The sequence below is a fragment of the Theobroma cacao genome, chromosome 10 (genome assembly GCF_053813885.1).
Source record: "Theobroma cacao isolate CCN51 chromosome 10, ASM5381388v1, whole genome shotgun sequence".
NCBI lineage: Eukaryota > Viridiplantae > Streptophyta > Magnoliopsida > Malvales > Malvaceae > Theobroma > Theobroma cacao.
In genome coordinates this window covers 8,957,019-8,979,320 of record NC_142648.1, presented here as the reverse complement: position 1 = coordinate 8,979,320, position 22,302 = coordinate 8,957,019, and positions in this window count along the sequence as shown.

Here is a 22,302-nt window from a genome sequence, read left to right as displayed (position 1 = left end):
TTAAGAATAATTGATGGAATGATGAGCAAGATTATGTAAATAGGCTTGCTTAGGCTTAGTGGACTACGTCCATTGAGTCCATGCGCTAGTCATGTCTTGGAAATCGAGTCGTGACAGACTTGGTATAAGAGCCCTAGGTTGTTTAGGTCCTAGGACTTCCTTTTGTTGATCCAGCGGAGTGTCGGGTCTTTATGTGAAAACTTCGGTTGTGAAGTGTAAACCGCGGCATATTTTACAACCAAGGGACCGTATAGATTTCCTATCCTAGAAACCGTTTTCTTCCTTCGATGTGATTATAATTGTAAAATGTGTTTAATAATAGATGTTTGCTCTTATCTAGGTAAGAATGCCGCCTAAGACACGGGCCGCCTCAAGATGGATGGGAGAGCAAGATGCTTATAATGAGATGACAGATAGGCCACAAGCATCCACCTTTAAGGGGCGAGGTAGACATGGCGGGGCCATTAGGCTTATGAGGGCGGATTCGTCTGTGAGTAAATGAGAGGAAGGACAGTCTTCGGGTGATGCAGATAGACAACCAACAGGGGGCATCACCATTGAGGACTTGGCGGCAGGCCTGTAGGGAGTTAATCGAGTTGTAGAGATGATGGCAGCCCGTATGGACGATAGTAGAGGATAGTGGAGGGGAGACCTACAGTACAAGAATCCCTTAGTTCCTAAGGGCAGGCCCAATGCTAACATCATGAGGCCGATAGGGGTCATTTAGAGATTTCTCTTCTTGATTTTCTCAAGCTTAAGCCTCTGTCATTTTCAGGGTCTGATGCATCGGAGAAGCCCCAGATTTTCTTAGATAAAATGGAGAAAATTTGTAAAGCCTTGAGATGTTCTAGTGTCTGATCAGTTGAGCTAGCCACCTTTCGATTAGAGGATGTGGTGCAAGAGTGGTATAGTTCTTTATGTAGAGGCAAACCAACGGATGCAGCACCGTTAACTTGGAGTGAGTTCAGTACAACCTTCTTAGGTAAATTTTTACCACTCAGTGTACGTAATGCTAGAGCTAAGGAGTTTGAGGCTTTGGTACAGACGTCAAGTATGATAGTGTTTGATTACGACATAAAATTCACACAGTTGTCTCGGTATGCGCCTTATTTAGTTTCTACAAAGGAGATAAAAATACAAAGGTTTGTGGATGGGCTAGTGGAGCCATTGTTTAGGGCTGTGGCATCCCGAGATTTCAATACATACTTTGCAGCAGTGGAGTGAGATAAGGACCAGTGAGAGTAAGGTTGCGAGGGATAAAGCAAAAAGAGCTAAGACAGAGGGTTATCAAGGTTGCAGAGATTTCAGCAGTGGTATCTCATCTTCTAGTCGTCAAGGTCCACAAAGGGACTCATGATTACCCTAACCAGGGAGTGATTCACCTAGTGCTAGTGTTGGGGCAGGACAGAAAACCTTCAGTGTTAGGAGGCAGCAAGATTCGAGATAGGTTAGTCAAGTTATCCACACTTGTGATACTTGTGGGAGACGACATTGTGGATGATGCTTACCTACTATGAGAGTTTGTAATGGGTGTGGTCAAGTTGGACATATTAAGAAGGATTGCCTGATAGCTCATTAATCACAAGGTTCTGCTCGTGGCTCCACCTAACTAGCTTTGTTTGCTCCTTCAGTAGCTACCTCATCTGATCGGGAGGCCAATGGATCAAAAGGTAGAGGTGTTGTTACTTTCTCTCAAGGCAGGCCTTCTGGGTCTGGACGTCAAAGTTCTGCTGGTAGGGGTCAAGCAAGGGTGTTTGCTTTAACATTGCAGGAGGCCTAAACATCCAATGCAGTGGTATCAGGTATTCTCTCAATTTGTAATATGAATGCTCGAGTATTATTTGATCCTGGTGCTACCCACTCTTTTATTTCTCCATGCTTTGCATCTCGTTTGGGTAAAGACCGTGTTAGGAGAGAAGAATAATTAGTGGTGTCTACTCCTTTGAAGGAGGTATTTGTGACCGAATGGGAATATGAGTCTTGTATAGTTTGAGTCAAGGACAAGGATACTTTGATGAGTTTAGTGGTGTTAAACACCTTAGATTTTGACATGATTTTGGGGATGGATTGGCTATCACCCTACCATGCCAGTGTGGACTGTTACCATAAATTGGTTAAATTTGATTTCTCGGTTGAGCCACCATTAGTATTCAGAGGGATAGAACCAATGCTCCAACCAATTTGATATTGGTCATGTCTACCTAAAAATTATTACAACAGGGTTGTTTAGATTACTTGGCTGTTGTAAGGGATACTCAGGCAAAGGTTAGAGATATAAGCCAAATGTCGGTGGTGAATGAGTTCATGGATTTATTTCTTGAAGAACTACTAGGTTTGCTTCTCGAACGAGAGATTGAGTTTTGCATAGATTTGATTCTCGACACTAGACCTATATCCATACTCCCATATAGAATGGCACCTGTGGAGCTTAAAGAGCTTAAGGATCAGTTAGAAGATTTATTGGATAAAGGCTTCATCCGTCCTAGTGTCTCACCATGGGGAGCACCAATGCTATTTGTAAAAAAGAAAGATGGGTCACTTAGATTGTGCATTGACTACCTATAGCTTAATAAGGTGACAGTGAAGAATAAGTATCCTCTTCCAAGAATAGATGATTTATTTGATCAACAACAAGGAGCACAATTTTTCTCTAAGATAGATCTGCGATCTGGGTACCATCAATTGAGGATCTGGAATGAAGATATACCCAAACTGCATTTCAAACAAGATATGGGCACTATGAGTTCTTGGTGATGTCATTCGAGCTCACGAATGCCCCTACGACCTTTATGGATTTGATGAACTGAGTGTTCAATCCCTATTTGGACAAGTTCGTGGTGGTGTTTATTGATGACATCTTGATCTACTTGAGGAGTAGGGAAGAGCACGAGCAGCATCTTAAGATAGTGCTCCAAACTTTGAGAGAACATCGATTGTATGCCAAGTTCTCCAAGTGTGAGTTCTGGCTTGAAAGTGTTGCATTCTTAGGACATGTGGTTTCCAAGGAGGGGGTACAAGTTGATCCAAAGAAAGTTGAGGCAGTGGAAAAGTGGCCAAGGCCAACATTAGTTATAGAGATTAGAAGCTTTTGGGGTTTGGCTAGCTATTATCATCATTTTGTGAAGGACTTTTCGAAAATAGTCACCCCTTTGACTAAGCTAACACGTAAAGATACAAAATTTGAGTGGTTTGACGCTTGTGAGGATAACTTTGAGAAGCTTAAGGCATGTCTCACCACAGCTCTAGTATTAAGCCTACTACAAGGCACAAGGGGTTACACAGTATTCTGTGATGCATCGTGGGTTAGTTTAGGATGTGTATTAATGCAGCATGGGAAGGTGATTGCGTATGTATCAAGGCAACTTAAAAGGCATGAACAGAATTACCCCACACACAATTTGGAGATGGTAGCAATCGTGTTTGCCTTGAAGATTTGGAGACATTACTTGTATGGTGAGACTTGTGAGATATATACGGATCACAAAAGCTTAAAGTATATATTTCAGCAGAGGGATCTTAACTTGCGACAACGTAGGTGGATGGAGCTACTAAAGGATTATGATTGTACTATTCTTTATCATCCTGGTAAGGCAAATGTAGTAGTGGATGCCTTAAGTCAGAAATCGATGGGGAGCTTGGCACATATCTCCACTAATATGAGATCCTTGATTAGGGAGATGCATAGCTTGGGAGACATGGGTGTGCATTTGGAAGTTTCGGAGGCAAATGCATTGCTAGCACATTTTAGAGTGAGGCCTATTTTAATAGACCAGATTAAGGAAGCACAAAGTAAAGATAAGTTAGTAACTAAGGCCTTAGAGGACCCTCAAGGAAGGAAAGGAAAGATGTTTACTAGAGGCACAGATAGAGTATTGAGGTATGGAACCAGACTTTATGTGCCCGATAGTGATGGATTGAGAAAAGAAATATTTGAGGAAGCACACATGGTAGCCTATGTGGTACATCCAAGGACTACAAAGATGTATCAAGAGTTGAAAGTGGTATATTGGTGGGAAGGACTTACGAAAGTTGTAGCTGAGTTCATCTCCAAGTGCTTCGTTTATCAACAGGTTAAAACAGAGCATCAAAGGCCTGCAAGGCTACTACAGCCATTGCTAGTGCCCGAATGAAAGTGAGAGCATATTGCAATGGATTTTGTAACGGGTTTACCTCAAGCTAGTGGGGGCTATGACTCGATTTGGGTCATAGTAGACCGGTTAATGAAATTAGCTCATTTTTTTTTGGTTAAAACTACATACGAGGCTGCCCAGTATGCCCAACTTTATGTACACGAGGAAATACGGCTGCATGGCATTCTTGTTTCTATAGTATCTGACAGGGGGGCACAATTCACTAGTAGGTTCTGGGAAAAGTTACAAGAAGCATTGGGCTCTAAGTTGGATTTTAGCATGGCTTTCCACCCTTAGACTGATGGACAGTCTGAACGGACAATATAGATATTGGAAGATATGTTGAGGGCCTGTGTAATAGACCTTGGGGTCAGGTGGGATCGATATCTGCCCTTAGTGGAGTTTGCCTACAACAACAGTTTCCAAGCTAGCATCCAAATGGCAACATTTAAAGCATTATATGGATGGAGGTGTAGGTCAGCCATTGGATGGCTAGAGGTAGGAGAAAGGAAACTCTTAGGGCTTGAGTTGGTACAAGACACCACCAAGAAAATACATATGATTCGTCAAAAGATGTTCTCAGTACAAATTAAGCAAAAGTCATATGTTGATAACAGACGGAGGAACTTAGAGTTTCAAGTGGGGGATCATGTATTTTTGAAGGTTTCACTAACAAAAGGGGTAATGAGGTTTGGCAAGAAGGGAAAATTAAGCCCTCGATATATAGGACCCTTCAAGATTTTGGAAAGGGTTGGAGCAGTGGCACATCGCTTGGCATTACCGCCAGACCTTTCAAATATTCACCCCATGTTTCATGTGTCAATGCTTAGGAAGTATAACCCACATCCATCTCACGTAATACGGTATGAAACCATCTGGCTAAAAGATGATTTGACCTATGAGGAGCAACCGGTAGCTATCCTTGATCGACAAGTCAAAAGGCTCCGTTTAAAAGATGTAACCTCAGTTAAATTGTTATGGCGAAACCACACCAATGAAGAGGTAACGTGGGAAGCTGAGGAAGAGATGCGAACAAAGTATCCACACCTCTTTAATATGTAGAGGTACGCTGCCTTATAGTTCAATTTAAATTCGGGGACCAAATTTCTTTTAATGGGAGAGAATGTGAAACCTCGACCTTCATAGACGAGTAACTAGAGGTAGAACTTATATTAAAGGTTTAATTTGAGCTAATGATGCTAGTTATATTTTACTTATAATTATTTTACTAGAGTTGGATTAAAAAATGATTTCAATTGGTGAAGAAAGGTGCATAGTGGGCTGTTGCTCTATTTGCACATGTTTTGGTTTTTCAAATATATCACCCACTACAGAATTCTAAACGACATGATATTTATACCATTAGAAAGTTAAGAGTCAGGGCTAAAACTTTACTGTTTACCACTTTGCCCAATTTTGATAGGAAGGTGGTCAAAATCTTCATCGAAGTGGAAGTACTGTGCTAGGAGAACAAAATCGGACAGAACATTTGAGAGCCGCAGCACTGGAAATTAAGAGTCGCGGCCCTCATCGTAATTTCCAAAAATAATAAGTTTAGGGATTTTTGAAGGTAGGACTCTTGGGAGCTACTTAAGGGACCTCTTTTAGAGGATTTTGGATCTTTTCCAGTGTCAAAAAAGTAAAAGATTGCACAAGAAAATGAGAAAGACAAGTGGCCTTGTTAAGGGCATTATTGTAATTGCATGAAGATTTAGATAAGCTTTAACTATAAAAATCCCATTCTTCCAGCAGCTTCTTACAATTTCCAGTGCTTCTTCTTATTCTTCTTTTTCTTCCTTTCTCATGTTTTCTCACCTTCCATAGAAGCTTGCTTTGAAACTTCCATAGATTTTCTCGAGTTAACCTCGATTTTCATGTTTCTGTGCACCCTTTCACAAAGTTCTTTGTGCTCTTTTACTTTTTCACCATAAAACCCTCAAAAGCCTTTCCTTAATACTTTCTCTCACTAGTTAGACATTCTAGAGAGAGAGAGAGAGAACGAGAGAGAGAGAGAGAGAGAGAGAGAGAGAGAGAGAGAGAGAGTTTTTCATAAGAAATTGAAAGCTTTTGAAAGGGAATTCAATTACCAAGCTAGCAAGGTAAGTATTGAAATTGAGTTGATATTTTTAGTTGTTAAGGATGGCTGGTGGTTAGATCTGTGAGTGTTTTGTAGTTAAGGATTTATTCGTTTTAGTGCGATTAGAGTAGTGAAAGTAGATAGCAACTTGATGGTAGTTGGAAACTAGTTAGGAATAACTAGCAGAACATGATTTAGGAGATAGCTTCTAGAGCCATATTTATGTGAATTGAGTTAATTGTGATGCTATTATGATGATAGGTTCCAACGAAGCTCCACCGTCCCATTTGGACCATCAGAGGAAGTGGAATTGAGTAAGGATTTAACAAATACTGGTGAGTGAACTTGCATTTCAAAATATTTTGGGAAAATGTTAACATGTTTCAAAGAATCATTTGAGAATCTTATCGGTTTTTGCTTTAAGATTGCTTGGGAACAAGCCCTTGATAAAATGTTTGATGTTTTGTAATGTGAAATGTGTAAAAGGATGAATCCACATGTTTTGTATGATGTTGAGATATATATATATATATATATATATATATGTATACTATGTCATAAATGGTAGCATTATGTGTCATATGCACCCGTGCATGTGCGGGGTGAGTGTGCACTTGTCGGTGATGATGGTGGTGAGGGAGATGGATGTTGATACTATTCGGCTATATGCACGATGTGGTGGGATGCACATGAGCTGGGCGAGATGGGATGTTCGGCTATGTGCACGATGTGGTGGGATGCACATGAGTTGGGTGAGATGTACATGATGAATCTTAAAAATTTGCCATTTATTTGTAAATTAATTTTATTGCAATGAGAAACACTCTATTTATATTGCCTTACTTGGATAATTGTTGGAAATTTCCTTTCTTTCCAATTTCATGCTGAATACGGTTCCTTCATCATTAAATGATTTAATAACCAAGGGTTTAAATGGAGGGATTTTAATAAGAACTTGAACTAAGTTAAATTGTTTTTGAATAAGTGCATCATGATTATCAACTTTCCTTGTTGTTGCTTATTCCCTTCTTATGTTCACTCACTAAGTTTGTACTCTCTGTTTTCAACTTCATATTTTCAGATCAGAAGGCAGTTGGAACCTAGGTCGAGGTGTCCACATAGTTTCATCTTTGTTGGTAGGTATGTTGGCATTCAGTAGTCGTCCCTTCACCTTGGTCATTCCACTGGAAGTCAAGAATCATTTTGTTTGCGAATATGTTCATGTGATGTAAAGTATTAAGATATGTGTCTTAGACAATGTACGTATACTGTGACGATAATGCCACCATTAGTTGGCAATGGTTAACATTATTTAGGTAATGTGAAATGCAGTTTTTGATTGCTACAACATATTAATTAGATACTTATAGATTGGAAGTATGAAAGGTGACTTTAAGAATAATTGATGGAATGATGAGCAGGATTACGTAAATGGGCTTGCTTGGGCTTAGTGGACTACGTCCATTGAGTCCATGCGCCGGTCACATCTTGGATATCAGGTCGTGACACTAAGCAAGTTTTATGCTCATTTGAACGATCATCTCAGTATCAAGGAGGCTTTTTGGTAGCAAAAGTTCAGGATTAAATGGTTAGTCGAGGGTGAGAGGAACACCAAATATTTTCATACGAGGATGCAGAAAAAGATAATAAAAAAGCATATGTTTAAAGGACAAAACCTAGAGGGTGAGTGGATTGAAGACCCGAAATTAATTAAAACCTCTGCAATGGAATTTTTTTCATCCTTCATGATAAAGGAACCATGCAATTTGGCCAGGTTTAATGACTCTTTTCTTCCCTCCATTGACTTTGATTCTGACAATACTACCTTATGTGCAGTGCCTTCATTGCTAGAGATAAAAGTAGTAGTTTTTAATATTGACAAAAGATAATGTAGCTGGCCCTGATGGTTTCTTTTCATATTTCTATCAACAATGTTAAGAGATCACAATAATGATCTTTATGATGTAGTGGTGAATTTCTTTCAAGGTGCAGCATTGCCAAGGGGGGTTACTTCTACTTCACTAGTTCTTCTGCCTAGGATGAATAATGTAGTTAATTGGGGTGATTTCAGACCAATTAGGCTTTGTAATGTCTTGAATAAAATTATTAAAAAGATTCCAACTAACCGATTGGCAAAGCTTTTACCTGCTATTATTTCAGAAAATCATAATGGATTTCTTGGAGGGAGATTGATTAGTGACAATATACTACTTGCATAGGAATTGATTGGGAAAATTGATAAAAAGCTAGAGGTGGCAATGTAGCTCTTAAGTTGGACATGATGAAGGCCTATGACCGTTTAGACTGAGATTTTCTTTTTAGAGTGCTTAAGTGTTTTGGCTTATATCCCTAATGGATCGACATGATTAATCATTTCATCTGTAATTGTTGGTTCTCACTTTTGATTAATGGCGAGGTAGTAGGTTATTTCAAATCAGAACGAGGATTACATCAGGGGGATTCTATCTCTCCACAACTCTTTATTCTGGCAGCTAAATACCTTTCTCGCTACTTAAATGTTCTTCATGTGCAATATCCTTTTCTCCATTATTTAATTGGTTGCCCAATGTTTGTTAGTCACTTGGCATTTGCAGATGATGTTCTAATATTCACTAATGGTGCTAAATCGGCCTTGCAGAAAATGTTATCTTTTTTGCAAGAATATGAACATATTTCTAGGCACCGTATTAACCCTCAAAAGAGTTGCTTTCTCACGCACAGAAATATAGCAAATTTTAAAAGACAGATAATCGCATGGACTACAGGTTTCACCTATCGGTGTCTTCCAATCACATACTTGGGGGCCCCTCTATATATAGGCCCCAAAAAGGTATTTTTATTTGATGAACTGGTGGCAAAAATCTTAGAATGGATCACAGGTTGGAAAAATAAAATTCTTTCCCCTAGTGGTTGGATAACACTATTAAGGAGCATACTTTCTTCCTTGCCTATTTATTTACTTTAATCTCTCAAACCTCCTATTTGAGTCATTGAAAAAATTGAAAGACTTCTTAACAGTTTTTTATGAGGAGACTAGACAACTGCAAGCAGAATTCACTGCACATCGTGGCACAAGATCACCTTCCCATCTTCTGAATGTGGTATAGATATCAAGGGGCTAAGAGATCTATTTGAGGCTTTTAGTATTAAAATTTGGTGGAGACTACACACTTGTAATAACTTATGGACATAGTTTATGAGGGCCAACTATTGTTCTGGTCAGATCCCCAGATATGTACATCCTAAACTCCATGACTCACAGACTTGGAAACATATGCTTGCTTGTTGCTAGGTTACTGAGCAGCATATCAGATGGCAGATTGGATGGGGCAAGTTATTTTTTTGGCATGACTATTGGATGGGTGGTGAACACTTGGTAAATCGTTTTCCTTTGTTTCTGTCATCCACGACCCAAGTTTGTTATTTCTTTAATATTGGGGATTGGGACATGGATAAATTACAAGTTGTACTACCTAGTGAGATTATTGTTGATATTGTGCAAATTTCGATTGACACATATAGTGAGGATTTTGCATATTGGGTACCTACTTCTGATGGATAGTTTTCCACTAAGAGCGCTTGAGATTTAATTCGGCAATGGAAATTGGTCAATTCTGCATTCAAGTTAATTTCACACAAAAGTATTCCTCTCACAACCTCATTCTTTTTATGGTGTTTATTGCATGATTGGATTCCTTTGGAGATGCGATTGAAAACAATAGGATTCCAAATTGCTTTAAAATGTCATTGTTGCAACTCAGAGGAGTCTCTGCTACATGTCATCTGGGAAAGCCCAGTGGCTAAATAGGTTTGGAATTATTTTGCAAAATTCTTTCAAATCTATGTTATTAACCCATAAAATGTTATTCAGATTATATGGGCATAGGCACATTCTGATGATTATACTAAACAGGGACACATTCATATACTAATGCCTTTATTCATCTTTTGGTTCTTATGGGTGGAACGTAACGATGTAAAGCATAAGAGCCTAGGTATGTATTCTAATCGAGTTGTGTGGGGGATTCTGAAACTTTTACATCATTTGTATGATGGGAAGCAATTTCAAAAGTGGCAATGGAGGGGTGATGTTCGGATAGCTCAGGTTTGGGGACTGATATTCTAGAAAGAAATTCCATCACCACCACGAATAATATCTTCGCATAAACCATCTATAGGTGAGTTTAAATTGTATGTGGACAGTAGCGTTAAAAATCATTTCCATAATGCTGCAGGTGGAGGCTTAGTCCAAGATCATACGAGTACGTTAATATTTGACCTTTCAAAAAACTTAAGTGCCAAAAATTCAGTTGAAGCAGAACTATTAGCCTTACACAGAAAGCTACTTTTTATGTATTGAGTATAATATTGCGAGGCTCTAGATGGAGATGGATTCTTTGGTAGTGATTCAAATGCTAAAATAAGGGTATAGAGGATCACATGACAACAGGTATGTACTTGCCTTAATAAGGAAATGCTTATCCAACTTCTTTTATGGACTATCTCATATACATAGGGAATGCAACTAGGCTACGGACATATTAACAAAAGCTGGATACTAGTATCATGACCTTTAGGTCTTTGATGAGGCACAAGGTAAGTTAATTGGTGTTTTAAAATTAGACAAATCATGTGTACCTTATGTTAGGTTCAAATAATTGTAAAGGAGTAGTACTCCAATTTTTTATGTTTTATGTAATGCAATTAGATCCTTGTACACAAGTAAATTACTTATCCTTTGCAATAGAGAAAATTGCAAAGATGGTAATTCCTGTATTAGGAATTCTATCTCATCTTGCTCATGTAATTCTAAAGGTTCGATTTTAGTCCCCCTCCCTATTGTATTTTACCTTTATTATTATTATTAATAAAATTTGTACAAGGTAGGTGGGCCCTACGAAAACTTCAAGGCTAAAAAAAAACTTGGGAAAGGAAGTTTAGTGTAGATTAAAATTGGGATAACATATGATCATATTAATTGATTTGCTATAGGATAGGGATATACCTATAGGCCATATGTAGCCAGATTAGAGCCTGAATTTAATGAGTCTATTTTAATTTCAATTCACATAGGGACATAGTGTTTTGGTTAAAAAAAATATTTTTATAAGATGAGTCGGGAGACCCTTATAAATAATTGAAGACTCTAGGTTAGGAATTCAACCCATTGAAATAAGTTAAGGAAGAGAGTTAAGATTTAGATGAAGTGTGAGGGATATTGTAATCCTAGGCTTGTTTGATTTGATCTTTACTCAAGTTATTATTACTTTGATTTTTCCTTTTTGTTTAAATTTGGGTTAATTAGTTTTAGTTGATTAATTAATTATAATTGTTTGGATAAGACTAAATTGTTATAATTTTAGTACTTAGTAAAATTTTAGATCAATTCTTTATGGGATCAATATTCTACTTGCTTATATACTATCTTTTCGATATGTATACTTGTGTAGATAGAAATTTAACTGACAAAGACTAAGGGTCGATCTTAGCCATACGTAGGTAGAGAAATAAGCCTAAGGATTAATAGTTATGAGTCTAGATGTCAAACCCAAGGCTCTCGCATGGAAAAAATATAAAACCTAGCTTGAGCCTTAGATTTCATTTTTCATTTTTCTATCCTCTAACTAGTCTTTAACACCATCCAAACCCTTTCCTAATCTCTGCAAACCCCATTGGACAAATATTTAAGCTACCAAACTCGATTTTAAGGTAAGATTTGGCATTTTGAGCTTAAACATCTAGGTTGTGGCCTAACTCTAGGATTTCACAAATTTTAGCTCACTTATTTCGTTTTTGAGCTAAGGATTTTAAGGGTTTTGTGTCGATATATGCCTTGGAGTTACTAGGACTAATCAAGGGATATATTGTCATTTAATGTATACTTAATCATGTAACGTTATGTGATATAGGTTTTCCATCATGTTAGTACAATAATAAGGAGTTATTAAGTATTAATTAGATGAAGTCGTTGCAAGAGAATTGCAAAGTTGTTACAATTATGAGATCTCTATGCATCAAAGTCATGATCCTAAAATAGTTCTCGGTCATTGTATTGTTAAGATAGGGCATTGACAATGCTCAAAGACTAGTACATGTTAAGCCTCTTTACTTGAGAAATAAGCAATCAATCTCATAGATTGAAGTATATGGAATACTTAAGGATGGCAAGTGGGTGTTTCTTGGAGAACAAGTTCACTGAACATGATACGTTATGAGAACTCCATTTGGTATTTCACTCAAGTGTCTATGAAATATGTTTTCATGTAATAGTCACGCAACTAGTCCTCGGACTTAAAACACAAGGTCATCTTAAATAGGGAATAACATACTTTGATTTCGCCTCCATGGGTTTAGAAATGACCAGATGCCTAAACAGGGTGTTTTTGGGTATGCCATGAAGCATGCGAAGGTGGATGAGTGGTCAATAGAGGACTCATCACCCCAAGTGATATGAAGGGATGTATCTCACTTGTTCTCAATTCTTGATTAACTTGTATAAAGTCTTTTGCCAAAGCATGTTGAATTTGAGGAAAGTTAGTTTCCTAAATTCATAAGGTTAGTCATAAATTATGAGAACTAATATGAAATGTCATAAGTAGACATCGAGCCATGATTTATGACATATTCGAGATATTTGATGAAATGACTATATTGCACTTAGAGGCTTATCACTAAAGGGCTTTGTTAAATTCTTTAATTGACTTTTTAACATTTGAGTGGTTATGATGTGTTGCTAGATACCTCTCATGATCTATAAATATAAAACATTTGAGCTGGGTGAAACGAGGTGTCCGACTATGTGCACGATGTGGGGGGATGCACATGAGCTGGTGAAGATGGGGTGTCCGGTTATGTGCACGATGTGGGGGGATACACATGAGCTGGGTGAGATGGGGTGGTATACGAATTGGTATATGCTTAAGTATATGTATATGCAATAAAAAGATCATTATTATAATATGTGATTGTTTGGTATGATGAATCTTAAAAATTTCCCATTGACTTGCAAATTGATTTTTTTGCAGCAAGAAACATGCTGTTTATGCTACCTTGCTTAGATGGTTTTTGGAAATTTCCTCTTTCCAATTTCATGCCGAACATGGTTCCTTCATCATTAAATGATTTTACAACCAAGGGTTAAATGGAGGGATTTTAATGAGAACTTGAACTTAGATGCATTGTTTTCAAATAAGTGCATCATGATTATCAACTTTCCTTATTGTTGCTTGTTCCCTTCTTATGTTCACTCACTGAGTTTGTACTCACTGTTTTCAACTTCATGTTTTCAGATCAGGAGGCAGTTGGAACCTATGTTGAGGTATCTTTGTAGTTTCATCTTGTTGGTAGGTATCTTGGCATTCAATAGCCGCTCCTTCACCTTGGTCACTTCATTGGAAGCCCAAAGTCATTTTTGTTTGTAATATACGTACATGTGATGTAAAGTATTAAGATGCATGCCTTAGACCATATATGTATATTTTGATTGGTAAGCCACCATGATTGGCAATGGTTAGTATTATTTTGGGTTAATATAAATGTAGTTTTTGATTGCTATAATTATTATTAAAGTACTTAAGGGTTGGAATTGTGAGATGTAACTTTAAGAATAATTGATGGGATGATGAGCAGGATTATGTAAATAGGCTTGCTTTGGCTTAGTGGACTATGTCCATTGAGTCCATGTGTCGGTCATGGCTAAAAAATCAGGTCATGACAACATTATTGCATGTTTCGACTAGACTTGATTTATTATGAAAAAAGTTCATAAAAAAAATCATGTTTTCGAGTTCTAAAACAACAAAGATATAAAGCACAAATTTTTAGGCAACCATGATTGGTTTTGGTTGCTTAATACTCTATGAATTTTGTGTTTAATTGCTAAACACACTTACTGAAAATTTTTAACAGCCTTTTTCATGAGTTTGACTCATGATTTATGGAGTTTTAAGAGCACTTAAATGCCATTTATTTTAATTTTGGGTGATTCATAAAAAATAGAAATTATTTCCTACTTTAAAAGAAATTCCTAAAATGAAATCATGCAATTTGTATATCATAAAAAAAACTCGATGCCATGTTGTTTTTCTACTCATTTTGAAAACATTTAAGAATATCAACTTTTAATATGCAATTCAATCACATTAGATTTTCCAAAAATCTCTACTTTACAGAACAAGTGCACATGCGTGTAAAAATCCATGTATACATTATGTATATATAAATATATAGTCAATTCAAACATACACCAAGGTCATCCCCACACTAGTCACAACGGCTCCGCACATACACATGCCAACCTCAACTAAGCACGTGTGCACTCCCGCACCGCACATAGCTAATATCCTCATGTGCACTCCCACACCGCACATGGCATATATCATCATCATGTACTCTCCCACACCGCACATGGCATATCGGCGTGTGCTTTCCCACTTCGCACACTACTAGCACTGTCATGTGCACTCCCACATCGCACACGCACGATTTTAATTATCATTCAATATTTCATTTCAATGCATGGCACGCATAACAACATGTAACAAGAATCTTTGCATAACAATACATCACATGCCACAAATCAATTGGTAATTCAACATAATATTTCAAATACATAATTTATCACATTATATGTCTAAAAATGTAGAAGTATCACTTATGAAAAGCTTGTTCCCATGCATAAATTTAAAAGGGTCAACCAAGGACATTATAGCATTTCATTTAACACATATGCATTTGTTCAAAACCTTTTAAATGCAAGTTCACTCACCTTGCGATAGTGGGATACTACATCCTATTAGTTCGGAGGCGTATCTAGTTATTTCTACTTTTTGGTTGCTCATTATTTTCTTTGGCACGCCACCACAGTACATTATCTTTACTTTTGCACTTCCTAGTACCAATCCAAATTCAATATCTTTAGAGTATATCATTTCTATATTCTTTTTCATTCAATCGTGAATCCTTATTCAACTAACTTAAATCTTAACACATTTTTATCAAAGTTGCCTATGACACCCAGTACCCTCATATTGTGAAACCTCGACCTCCATAGCCCCATAACTAGAAATAGATGCGATAAAACGACCAGGGGTAATTTTGTCATTTTCTTGGTGAGCTCCTAAAAGTAGATTTCCTAATATTATTAAAGCCTAAGTAGGCCTAAGAAATAAATGAATGATGTATATCATGATAAATAAACGAAGATAATAGAAATATTGATAATTTTCATAATAGAGGTAAAATGGTCAGTTTGCAGCTCGGATAAAAAATTTTACGTTTTCGTGAACTCGAGTATTTCTAGACTATTATGGACTTTGTCTTAATGTTAAAGCAGTAAAAAGATTGCACAAAGGATTGGAGGAAGACAAAGTCACCTTGTTGAGGGCATTTTGGTAAATTACATGAAACTTCGATAAACTTTAAGCATAAATATCTCATTTCTCCAGCAGCTTCTTCTTCTTCCTCCTCCCATCTCACGTTTCCTTCATCCTCCATGAAAGCTTCTTTTAATGTTTCCATCACCGTCTCAAACTAACCTTAAATTTAATGCTTTTACACACCTTGTAATAGGGTTTTTCACGCTCTTTCACTCTCTCACCTTAAAACCCTTAAAAAGTCTTACTACCATACTTTCTCTCACTAGTTAGGTGTTCTAGAGAGAGAAAAAGTGTTGAGAATGGCTAGTGATTAGACTTGTGAGTGTTTTGTAGTTGAAGTTGTTTATTCATTTTAGAGTGATTAGGATAGTGAAAATAGATAGCCACTTAATGGCAATTGGAAGCTAGTTAGGAGATAGCTTTTAGAATTTATAGTTATGTGAATTGAGTTAATTGTGATGCTAATGTGATGATAGGTTCCAACGAAGCCCCATCGCCCCATTTGGACCATTAGAGGAAGTTGGAGTTGGGTAAAGATTTAACAAATGCCGGTGAGTGAACTTGCATTTCAAAATGTTTTGGGAAGTGCCTATATGTTTAAATAAATCATTTGAAAGTTTCATTTGTTTTTGCTTTGAAAATATACTTGGGGAACAAGCCCTTGATGAAATGTTTCTATGTTGTGAAATGTGCAATATGAATAGTTCATGCGTTACCACATTATATTGATATGTATATTATGCTTTGGATGCTCATTTTGTGTGATAATGATGACCCAACTATGTGCGGTGTGGGAGTGCACATGAGCTGATAATGACCCAGCTATGTGTGACGTGGAAGCGCACATGAGCTGATGATGACTCAGCTATTTGCGAGTAGGGAGTGCACATGAGCTGATAATGACCCGACTATGTGCGAGTAGGGAGTGTACATAACGATAATATTGCATTGTGCATGTAGGAAGTGCATATGAGCTGAGTGTGGCAGGATGGTATGCATGATGATGCATGTGTGTATATATATATATATATGTTATAGAAAGTTTATGAAAATATTTTTGATTGTGTTGTATGTTGGCATTGTTAATTGCTCCCAAATTATTTTTCATTTCAGCCAGAAAAATGGGGTTTTGATGTAACAAGACCCCTTCAACTAAATTGCTCTATTTTTCGTTGTAGTGAGATTCATTTTCGCTGCAGTAGAAAACTCTCAAGTAGGTAGTCTTAATCCATGCTCTGAATTTTGCTGCAACGAGAATGGATTTTTGCTGCAGTGACAATGAATCTCGCTGCAGCGAGAAACTCTCGGGTGGTTCCAAAATTCTAATGTAGTGCTTTCATTTTGACAAAGATTTTGATCACCTTCTGATCAAAATTGAGGAAAGTGGTAAACATCAAAGTTGTAGCCTAACCTCTTATCTTTCTAATGATTGAAAAATCATTCAATTGGATATTTGTAGTGGGAGATATACTTGGAAAACCAAAGGATATGCAAACCAAGAATGCCTTTCTACTGAGCGAGAAACCCCCTTGTTTGTTTGTCTTGCTTGGTCATTGCTGAAATTTTCATTCTACTCAACTTCATGGTTTATCATGGATCTTCTAACATTAAGGGATTAAACATTCAAAGTTTGGAATGAGGGGTTTTAACCAAAACTTAGACTAAATTGCATGGTTTTATCGTAAGTGCATCATATTTTCTAAAACATTCCTTATCGTTGCTTGTTCCCTTTTTTTGTTCACTCACCGAGTTTATAGTCACTCTTTTAAACTGCATGTTTTAGATCCGTAGCTAGTTGGGATTGAGATTAAGGAGACCACTTGTATTCACCCCTTGGTAGGTATATGGCATTTGGTAGTTGTGCCCTCACCCAAGTCACTCTATTGGTCATCAAGAATTTTGCATGTGGATTTACACTCGATGTAAATCGCTAAGATTTAGGCTACAAACAATAGATGTCTATGTGATATGATGATGCCATTATGAGATGGCAATGAATGACAGTATTTTGGATTAGTACAAATTTAAATATTTGGTTGCCTTGTTTATTATCGAAATACGTATAGTTGAGAATAAAGATTTATGGTTAAAAGTGATGGTGGGAATGATGAAATAGAATTTCATAAATAGGCTTGCTTGGGCTTAGTGGGCTGTGCCCATAGGGCTCTTGCGCTTGTCATGGCTTGGAAATTGGGATGTGACAAAGGTAGTATCAGAGCCCTAGGTTTAGTTGAGTCTTAGGATTTCCTATCTCTGTCAGCAGAGTTGTTAGAGTTAGTGTAGAGTCTTGTTCTTGGTTTGTGGGTGCGCAACACGAATCAAGGAAAGGAGGGTACATGAACTCTTTTTCATCTAGAAGCCTACCTTTGTCTTAGTACTAAAAGGTTAAGAATTTATGCATGTTTGTGTACAAGTTTAAGGTGCCCTTGTGACATAACATGAGTAGCAACGGGAAGAAACAGGAAAGGTCTCCTAATGCTGAAGAAGGATCGATGGACTCCATTACTCGGAGTCGTTATGCGCTAAAGGTTGAAAGCATGGCTAGTAATTCACTCTGACTTCCTAATGAATGGATTCCACCGGGAGTGAAAATAATGTTTCGTAAAGGGAAAAGTCTCGAAAGTATTGAAAGCCTTGCAAATAAGGACATCACTGGTATTCGAAAATGCATGAACAAATTACTAGAGGAATGGTATAAGAAAAAGATAGAAGAGGCAATTGTAAAGGGAGATATTCATCCTAGGAAGGTATCCTTTGTCCGACAATTTCCTCCTGGATGTGCAATAGGTGCTGCATCTATGAGTAAGGAGGAATTTGAGAGGCAACAGTAAGCTTGGAAGAATAGGAAACAAGAGGATCCTAAAGAGGACCCGGAGAAGGATTCGTCGATGTGCTTGGATCAAGGCGACGATGATCCTAGTGACGCTTAATATTTTTGTTGAATTTTATATTACTTTAAGTCTTGGAAGATGTGATGTAAATGGAGTAGTAATAATTATCTGTACAAAGGACTTAAGAGTTTGGCTTTTAATTTCGTGTGACTCGAACGGATTATGAAGTAGCTGTCTAAATGACTTGGTGTATAGGGGAATCTTTTGGTATGATAGAGGTGGACTAGCAATATAATTATTGAGGAAAGATATTAACCTTAGTGGTGTGGCTGGTCACCTTAGATAATTATTAAAGGTCGACGTACAAAGTCATTAGTGGTACAAGAAACTACAAAACTTGACCAACGACTACCAATTAATGGTGGAATTGTGAAAATTTGAAATCTCAATTGCAATTACAATTTGGACGAATATGAGAGAAGTTAATGAGACTATAGATAACACTTTGAATGGATACTGTGATTAAGTCGAGAATTGTAAACTTAAGTGTTAAGGGAATTGTGACCCGATATTCTTGTGGATGAGAATGTTAAGGGACATATGCTGGATAAACAGGAAAAAGGGTCAAAAAGGATGATTCGTTGGTCAAGTGGCTGTAGTGTGTAGGTAGGTCCTAAAGAGATGTGCAATGCACAAAAGAAGAAAAAGGTATGAAGTCTTTTAATTGTTTCTTATAAAGTACGATTGGCAGTAAGAATGGAGGCATATGGTGCCCTAACATTATAAAATGATAATCTAACACAAATATAGCCCATTGGAGGTAAATTATGGAACTTGGGAAAGATGAATTCTTGATTTAATGAAAAATGGTGAATGTAGAATGTGGAGAAAGATGAACTATTTTTATGGTTGTTTGTACTGAAATGTCAATAAACTATTTGAGTTATGAAACAAGAAAGATAATTAGTTATGGATTATAACAAATTTGTGGAATGCCATAATTAGTGAGTAATTATGTGTAGGGTGATATATGTATTGTGAATTCATTACACCATATGGAAAAGATGCCTTAATGTGGGATTTCATGATTGATGATAAAAGTCAAAAGATGATATGAGTTAAAAGTATTAATTTGGTCTAATGCATATGATAAGCAAAGAGAAGATACACACACTTATGGAAATTATGGTATAGGCTTAAAGGAAAGCCATGAGATTGAGAATGATTAGTGTAGTAGCCTTAAAAAAAAAGAATTGCTTCGATAAAGTAAATTTCAGTAGCTGCAATGTCACAGCACTGACTACCCAATGCTGCCGCTTTAAAAACCCGTTATGGCTAAAAAGCACGAGCAAACTGTGAGTGGCATAAAGACGAAACTCACAAGTTGAATTATGGTTATTGGTATTGATGTTGAGCTTTGTTATTTAGAGTTTTAAGCACATTGGAAGAGTGTTTATATGAATGAATTGAAAGGTTTCTTTAATGCCTTATATATGGGCATGTAAGTAAAAGAAAGAGAAGTTAAAGAGTTCTTGAGACAACTACATTGGGATAAACTACCACGTGAAGTATTAAAACGAATAACATGTTGACTAAAGTCAAATCCTAAAAAATAAAGAAAATAAGAGGTTAAGCCTTGTTAAGGGCTAAGAAAAAAAATGAGTGAAAGGTTATATGAAGGCATGGGACATCGACAAGGGATGTCAATACTAGGTGATGAAATTGTGAATCAAGGATTACAAGGGTAGCATAGCAAATGAGTTAATATACAGTATTGCTATGAAGATTCACAAATCTCATCTTGACTTAGTTGAATGAAGAGGGTTAGTAACAACACAAGGCCAATTACATGGTATGCTAGAAACCCACGAAGATAAATTGAAGTATGAATAGATGAGCAGGCATTTAAATATCTTGGTGAATAAGTGCATGCCTTTTTGGAATGATATGCTCGGAAGTTAAGGAGCCAATAAGTGATTAAGTGTTTCAAGAATGCACGAACATCCTTGAGAAGGAATTACCAATCATACGTGGCAAGTATAACATCTGGAAATTGGAAACTTGCTAAAGAGCCTAACGGCTAGACCACGGGCTAAATAATTATCTGCGATGAGATATAAGTTTAAGGTGAGTATTTACAAAGAAATAGTCAAGAGGAATCCTGCTATGAATCTTGTGAAAACAAGCATTAAGTTGGGTTGTTACAAAAAAGGGAAGCTATAAGTCGAGAGTGATACTCACATTGACATGGAAGGGTACTTAAGAAGAACCTTGTTCTCAATCTTGTAATTTCAAGTACAAATTGTAAATTGGCTAAGGGAGACTGATGTTATATTGGTATAAAAGAATAATGTAAATAATGATTGAAGGTAACCTTGATAATGAAGTTGGATTATGGAAACCTTCTAACGTATTATGGAAATTGGAATTCGAAAATGCATGAGGCACGCATGATTCGAATGAGTTTAAGTCTTAAGTGACTGGTTAATATTGAATTGCAAAAGGGATATATAAGGATGACTTTTAGGGATTGTGGTATTGCATAAGATGCAATGATCAAGAAAAGATGAACCTTTGAAAGATCAATGAGGTTATAAAGCATATATGCATACTAGATTGCAAGATAATGAAAATGATATTTAGTAAGTGAAATGTGACTACTGAGATTGTGGTGCAAGGATATATATAGTACAATCAAAATTAAGTATATAATTGGAAATGATAAGAAGGGAGTATAAGCATGCAAATGATGTGAAGTTATGTGTAGGCATGATGAGAATTCGTATGGATTACGTAAGAGATAACTTATGGTAAGACGCAAGTTGAATGGTAATTTAAATACCTAAAAAGGGCAATCAAAAATTGATTATCCCCCAATGTTCGTAGATCAAATATGAGAATGTTGACATGTACTATGAGACTTGTTATATTGAATTTTGGTTATGGATAGGAATGAATAGAAGTGAAATTTAGCTCAAAGGTGCTTGAACACAAGGATCCCCACACATAATGAGGAATGTTGACATTTAGAAGTGCGTGTACATACGTATGTGTGGAATTGATGATGTAACCAACTAAAGTAACAAATTATTCTTAGTGATTCAAAATTTGAGCATGATATATTTGATGAGTTGGATGGATAGTACAACAAAAAAGAGATGTCATCAGAAGTTAAGCTATGTTGATATAAGAAATTTGGAGAAACAGTCAAAGAAAGGATATCAAGGGAATGTAATCTATAGCATGCTTAAGACATGCAAGAAGGACTAATATGATTAAGAAGATTTAAGTTGCATAAATACGAAATAAACATGAAGAGTGAGGGAATGGTTGAAAGAGTCAATTCCTTCTGATGTTGAAAATATGTATAGGAATGAGTAAGACATGTTTATAATGTCATAAGTTATGCAATAGTGTATGGGGATAAAATAAGGAATGAATGTTGGGGAGTTGATAGGGAATGAGGTAATAAGATGATGATTAGGTATAAATAAGCAAGTATAATATATGATTGAAATCGCTATGATTGAGCTGGAGTTATGATTCGGGGTTAATGATGGAAGACAAAGGCATGCTCAACCGCTTAATGATAAAAAAGAGAACATTAGTTGAAAATACCGTGGTTCTGATTGGAAGATGATAATGTATATAAGTTACGTGCCTTGATCTTGTAAAATGTTTTAGTCAAACGAAAGGTAACGAAGTGCATAAATCAAAACTCCTTATAAAGGAAAGAACGAAATAAGATCATAGAGTGAGATTAATAACTAGACATCGATAGGAATTTGAGGATGAATTCTATTGAAGTGAGGGAGACTATGACACTCAGTAGCCTCGTATTGTGAAACCTTGACCTCCATAGACCCGTAACTAGAAATAGATGCGAT